The sequence below is a fragment of the Octopus bimaculoides genome, chromosome 4, assembly GCF_046866305.1.
Source record: "Octopus bimaculoides isolate indiv1 chromosome 4, ASM4686630v1, whole genome shotgun sequence".
Taxonomy (NCBI): domain Eukaryota; kingdom Metazoa; phylum Mollusca; class Cephalopoda; order Octopoda; family Octopodidae; genus Octopus; species Octopus bimaculoides.
This window is the reverse complement of record NC_142931.1, coordinates 105378185-105385182: the sequence shown is the minus strand read 5'-3', so window position 1 is coordinate 105385182 and position 6998 is coordinate 105378185.

Here is a 6998-nt window from a genome sequence, read left to right as displayed (position 1 = left end):
AATTTACTTTGCAATTCTAGTTTTGTTTATTTTTACAAAGTTTCTTATTTTCGCTATTATGATTTGAAAGAAGTTTCGCTTAGTGCAATATTCATTAAATAGTATTGGGGGAAAAACACCCCAAGAAAAAAGAAATTGACCCCTATTACTATCTTTTGTGGTATTCCCATTTCTTAGTTGTGGAATGTTTTTCTTTACTTTTTTTTTTTGTCACGTCAGTTATTTTCGTGAAGTTATGTTTTTCTATTTTTTTTTTAGGACATAAATGTTTTATTAAGATATTTTCTTGAATTAGTGAGTTATTTCTAATTACAATTCTCTAGAATAGAAGTAGGTTTATATTTGCAATACAAGACAAGTGTTTATATATTTTAATGCTAAGTAACATTTGAATTTAGTTCTAACTTTATAGAAAATGTTCCTTTAGTGTTATGTCAATTTTCAGGTTTTAGCCAAAAATTTATTCTTAATACACTGCTTAGATAATTTTCTTTGGAATTTAGATTATTTTGACTTGCTGGCATTTTTTTAAGCTCTGAAAATTACTTTGTATTGTATCGAATAATTTTATGAAAGCATTTAGGATTTAGAAGCTGGCTATATTTTCTAAAATGGTTTTAAGCCTTATTTTCTAACTTGACTTGTATGTAAGGAACCTGAAATAAGGGGAATTTCTATTCTCTTTCTTGCTTTCTTATTCCAAGGATTATGGCAAATGCTATGAGTTGCTGCTCACTTAGTCTTTCTTTAATACCAAGAGTAAATGTTTGAAATTTATAAACTTATAAAATTCATGTATTTATTTATTTTTTCTAAAGACTATAATCATTAAAATGACAAAGGTTAAAATATATTAACTTAGGTTTCTATGCTCTACTAAAACAAGAAGCATTGTGAAATACAGTGCACATAGTTTTTCAGCAGTTTACTATGTTTTTCTCTTGAAGTGAGATTGAGTCTGACTTTTCAATCTTTTTTTTTTTTTTTCCTTCTGAATGCATTACTTCTGTTAGGCATTACTTGGAATTTACCAAGTGTCACTTGGCTTTATCACTTTGCCTTTCTCCTGATTTTATTTTTAAAGTTCTTTAGTAAACTTGGATAAGAAGAAAATTGAATGATTGAATCTTGCAAGGAATCTGACCAAGTGTGCAATATCTTGACAAATGAGGATGATCTATATCTTCAGGGCTTTCATCAAACTATGTTGGTGCCATCATAATTTTCTTCTTTTCTTACAAAAAAAAAAAAAAAAATTAAAAAAAATCCTTTACTCAATTGTATGCATCATTTATTCAGAAAAGACTGGACAGGAAATTCAGTTCTCCATCTTCTGTTTTTCAAGTGAAATATTTAACCTTTGCTGGGCTGGTTGTTCCTTAAGATGTATACTATTTAATTTAAGAGCATCAAAATCAAAACACTGCCATTATCATTGGTATTCAGCATTTTATATTTGAAATGTCAAAGTGGATGTAAAAGAATTGCATTTGATTTCCTAGCTAATGAATTGCTGCTAGCTGCAACCACTTTTTTGTCTCTTTAATGACCACTAAAATTCTTTTAAACTTAAATGAAATGATTATTGCCGAACCAAAATGTTTTGGTTTCAGGCCCATCCTGTTTATAATGTGAGGGGGGGACCCTTGGTGTGGTTCTTATTAAACATTTCTGCATGCCCTCATCTCATTCAGACATATATACATATGTGTATGTGTATACATATATATGCACATATGCATGTACACATACAAATACACTGATTTGTACACTTTAGGCCTTGGTCTAAAATATCAGTGTAAATTTTTACATAAACATTAGACCTTAATTTTTACTCTTGTTTCTTAAAGAATTTTTGAAAAGTAATTCTTAAGGTTCTTTTAAGTGCCTAACTCCTATTTATAAATTTTCTTTTAATCATTGCAGTTTGGTACATTGTATTTGTCATTTTGATGTTAAAATTTGATATATGCAAATATTCTTTTCTCTGTTCAAGTATAATTATAGTATATATGACTGGTTGTCCCTAAACTTCACATTGGCTCTAATGTTACAGTTACTACAGTTTTCTTTTCAATGAAACAATTTATTAGGTGATTTGAAGCTGTGTGTTCAGGAAGTTTTTAGTTTAGTTTTGTTTTTATCTCTAAATTTTGAGACTCGGTATTTCTTTATTTAATTTCCTGAACTCTCAAATAAGGTTTGGTTACATGTTAAAATCTTAGCCAGGCCTCTTATGAAAATTGAGTTTTGTTTTTGTTTTTTTTCTTTTTCCCAGATTTCGCATTTAAAAAATAAATTATTGATGTGAATTTACATATTTTCAGTGCCCATTGTCATGTAGCAATACTGTATCCCCCTTTTCATCTTGATTATTGAATTAGATTGCTTTTATCACTGTTTTGATTGCTTTTTCCCTATACCTTCTATCAAAAACCATTTAAATCTATACAATAAATTACATGTTGTAAGCAATTAAAATTATGGCTACTTAAGGCTGGCAGTTGAAATGATTTCACTATTTCACACAGCAGCTATGTTTGGCTGTCTTGGTGTGAAGTGAGCAAATAATATTTAAAAATTTGCAACAAATTCATATTTATGAAAAGGTTATTGAATTTTTTTTTAAATTAGTTTTTTTTTTATCTTTGGCTTTTATTTGCTGTTTTTTTTTCCTTTTTTTTTTTGGTATGGAAATAAGTTAGCCATAAAGATCCTTTCCTGTGTTAAGTCAAAATTGATCAAATATGAGGATGATATTTGTATTAATCCCAGAAAATTAAAATGACCAGAAATAGATATTGCTATGCAATATAATAATAATCCAGTTACTTTGGTAAATAATGTTTTATTAGAATTTTTTTTACATAAGTTCCTGGAATGTAGTATATAACACTACAAACATTTTTTTGTTTTGTTTTTTGGCTGTATCAAATCTTGTTAGTGGCTGCCCAAATACTGAACAGGTGTGTACGAGAGAGAGAGAGAGAGAGATAATATGGATGTGTTTATATAAATGAATCATATAAAGGCTATATATATATATATATATATATGTCCATTGTGTGTGTGGGCATATGGTATATAACAATTATATATATTAAATACATAGAGTGTCAAGATAATAGAATAGTACAGACAACTATATGTATATATATATATGATTATATGTATATAGATAAAATGTGTAGACTATATATGTATGTGTATATATATGTATGTCTATAGATAAACTGTATAGACAATATATGTATGTATATAGATAAAATGTATAGACAATGTATATATATATATGATTATGTATATAGGTAAAATGTGTAGACAATATATATATTTGTGAGTATGTATGTATATATATATATATATATATATATATATAATGTATAAATAATATATATTATGTATATATTTTGCACGTGGTAATGTGTGTTTTACATATTTATATACATAAATATATAAATAGAATATATATTATTGTATGATATATATATATATATATATATATATATATATATATATATATATACACACACACATGTATATATACATGTTTATTATATACTGTGTATATGTAAATATGTTTATTATATCCTCTATATATAAGTTATATATACTGTATGTGTAAAGTATATAATTTGTATATATACATAAAATGTGTATATATGTACACACATTGTAATGTACATTTATATATATGATGTATGTATGATGTATTATATATATTTATGCCTATGCATAAATATATATGTATTGTGTGTTTATATATATATGTGCATGTGTGTGTGTGTGTGTGTGTGTATTTCTACATATGTGTGTCTAGCTATGGCCTATAAAGCAATTTGATATTTTCTGGGAGAGTCTGTCACCAACTTGAAACTCTCAAACTAAATAGAAAATGAAAAGCCTACTGTATGGAATAAATGCCCAAGTATGTTGTATCATTTGGATGATTGAAGTGTGCCACGATGTTAGGTTTTATTTAGTGGATCCACGGGTTGTCTTAGTGAAGCACAACATAAGGCTGGATTGAAGTCCACCAATGAAAACTGACAAAACACTTGTTAATCATATAGTGCTCCCACTGCTTGCAATATTGAATTGTCTCTTATAGTGTCTGTTTAGGTTGTATGTGTAATACAAGTTGAATTTTTCCTATTATTGATAGAATATGAACAAGTGACTCTTTCGGCTACTTGGCTTTTATATATGTGTGTGTGTGTGTGTTTCATAACATTTCTAGATTATTCTGTTAGCACTAAAATATATGGAGCTCCACCTGCCCACCAATTTCAAAAATTGTCATCCACTTTTAATATCCATTGGATTGGTCTTTTATTGCTGTGGCTAACTGATTTATTTTGTTGATGAGGAAGTAATTCTAATTACAAACATTTCAGGTATATTATAAGTACTTAGATTAGAATTCATAGGGTTAATATTAAATTGTAGTGATAATAGTTAAATTCCTTGTTTTCTTTCCAAAAATAGATATTAAACTAGTTGAGATCTATAAGAAATCTTTTCTTTCACTTTTTGTTTGTTGAATTTAGATAATTTGCAATTATTTTCATAGATGTACAGTTAAAAAATTTTTTTTTAACAGATAGAAATTACACATTACAGCTGTTTACTTAGTTTTATATTAGGATTAGTTAAAATGTGTTTAAATCTTATTTTGCGTTCTCAGAGAATATCATCAACATTAAGAGATCTGAATTTGTTTTTATATACCTTTTTCATGAACTATATGCTTATTTATTTATTATTATTATTTTTTTTTTAATTTCCAATTCATTTCTGGCTTTCTAATTTGCCCATATGCATTCTATTTTGCATCATAGATTTGCTATGTATTTTTTAATTCAGAGCCTGTCTTCCCACCCCCACACACTATATTGCCTTACCAAATATATTTATTTAAAAAAATATATTTCATCGCAGCACCAAACATTTTTATATCTCTCATGCATTTTTATTTCTTAATCAGAATCTATTATACTTGGGGATGTATCATATTTATTTAAAGTAGTTTTATTTGTTAAACCAAACTGATTTGTTTTACCACAGGTATAATAATGAAACATAATAAAGTACTGGGATTTGAAAAATGAAAGATTTAGTCTTTCGACCAAATGATGCTTTGGTTTCGCTACATGTTACTGTGCATGTTTTAAAAATTTTCGGGTCTGTGATATGTAATATTTGCATGTACTAAATATATCTGCCTAATTTTGTCTTGTTTGTTCTTTTTTTTTTTTTTTTCTTTGTTCCACTTATTTTGATATTTTCAGTGCAACCAAAGTTTGCTTGCTTTAATTGCTTTTCACTGGAAAGAAGGGGGGGGGGGGGGAAACAAAAAAAACTTTTCATAGCTACATGCTATCTTTCAGTTTGAAATATTACCAAATTTGAACTTCAGACTTTCAGATTACAGCATTTACATTAACAAAGAAAATTGCTTTTTAGTGTCTAGATGTTGATAGTAGCTCTCATTAAATTAAAAAATTTTTTCTTGGTCCTTACACATTTTCATTCACTTCAAGACACTTTTTTTTTTCTTCATTCCACCATTACAAGGACGGCTTGAGTTTAGATGCATGAATTATCGGAGCACATATTTTAGAGTGGATGCCATTTTTAAAGACTTTTCACTCTATTTTCACGTGAGGCACCTTTCTTAATTGAGTAGACTGTGCAGCCTCTCTATCTTTCTCCTCAAGACTGAAGCCATAGGAAGCCCAAACCATAGGGTCAATACCTTAACATACTTCTAAAATTTTTCTGAATTTGGTATCAGGTACATCAGATACCAAATTTTAGGAAAATCTCGATGTCAATCACTTTGCAATAAACATTGTAAAGTGGTTAGCATTAGGAAGTGCACCCAGTCACGAAAAGTATGCCAAAGCAGATATTGGGGTATGATGCACTCTTAAGACATGTCAGATCCTGTTAAGTCAGCTTACTCAAACCAGCATAGGACATGGACATTAACCAATGATGATGTCATAATGTTTAGTGTCTATTGAAACAGTGTACAGGTATTGTAACTATGTGTCTATTGTAAATTTTTAACCACAGGTTGTTTTTCGTTATTCTTTGTTTGAGCAAAATTCAGTGCTTATATCAGTGCCACATGAAAGATTGTAGATGAGATTTAAAGTAATAGATACCGTTAAGTTATGGCAATATGGTTTAGGGTGTACCTGCACAACAGTCCTGTATTACACTAAAATTTTCAATATTTGATGTAGAACTGAAGGATTTTGAGGCATAGTGAATCTATGAAATAATTAAAGAAAGGGAATTCAAAGGTTTGATGAGGCTGAAATGTGTTAAAATATAATGACTGAAGTCAGTTGATAATTAGTCCTAATTGGCTCAGACTGTTTTCTGAGTTGATGAAATGATTATTCACTATAACTATCAAAGATTGCTGCTGTAGTAGTGCCTCTTTATCTCAGTCAAAAACAAATAACTATTTCCATTCAATTTCCCTTTACAGTATTTGCATAATATATTAAACAAATGTATTAATTATGGTCATAAAGTAGATATTTGAAGCCTGAGCAAACTACACATTACTTTAGCACAAAGTTGAAAGAACCCAGTTAGGTTGAAATTGTGCTTAATTTTAAAATTATCATGTCCTTAATGCAATAGGTTTCCATCCCATGTCCTTCATGATCCACATACTCCTTTTCTTATCCAATGATCCACCCACCTATGATTGAAAACTTGAAAAAGAGCCCTCATGCTGGAATTATTGCTTTGTGTACATATTTCTTCCACGTGTTTCCCTTTAACTTTAAACATGTTAACCCAACCATCTGTATAGATGGTTCCACACTAGACAGTTCTTAACATGCAATGACATGTTAGATTAGCTTGCTGTTTTCCTCCAAACCTTCCTATGTGCATACCACAGAGTAAGAATGAGAAAAACATTTGTCAAACCTGTTCTATCACTGATTTCTTCCACTGTAACAAAATGAGCA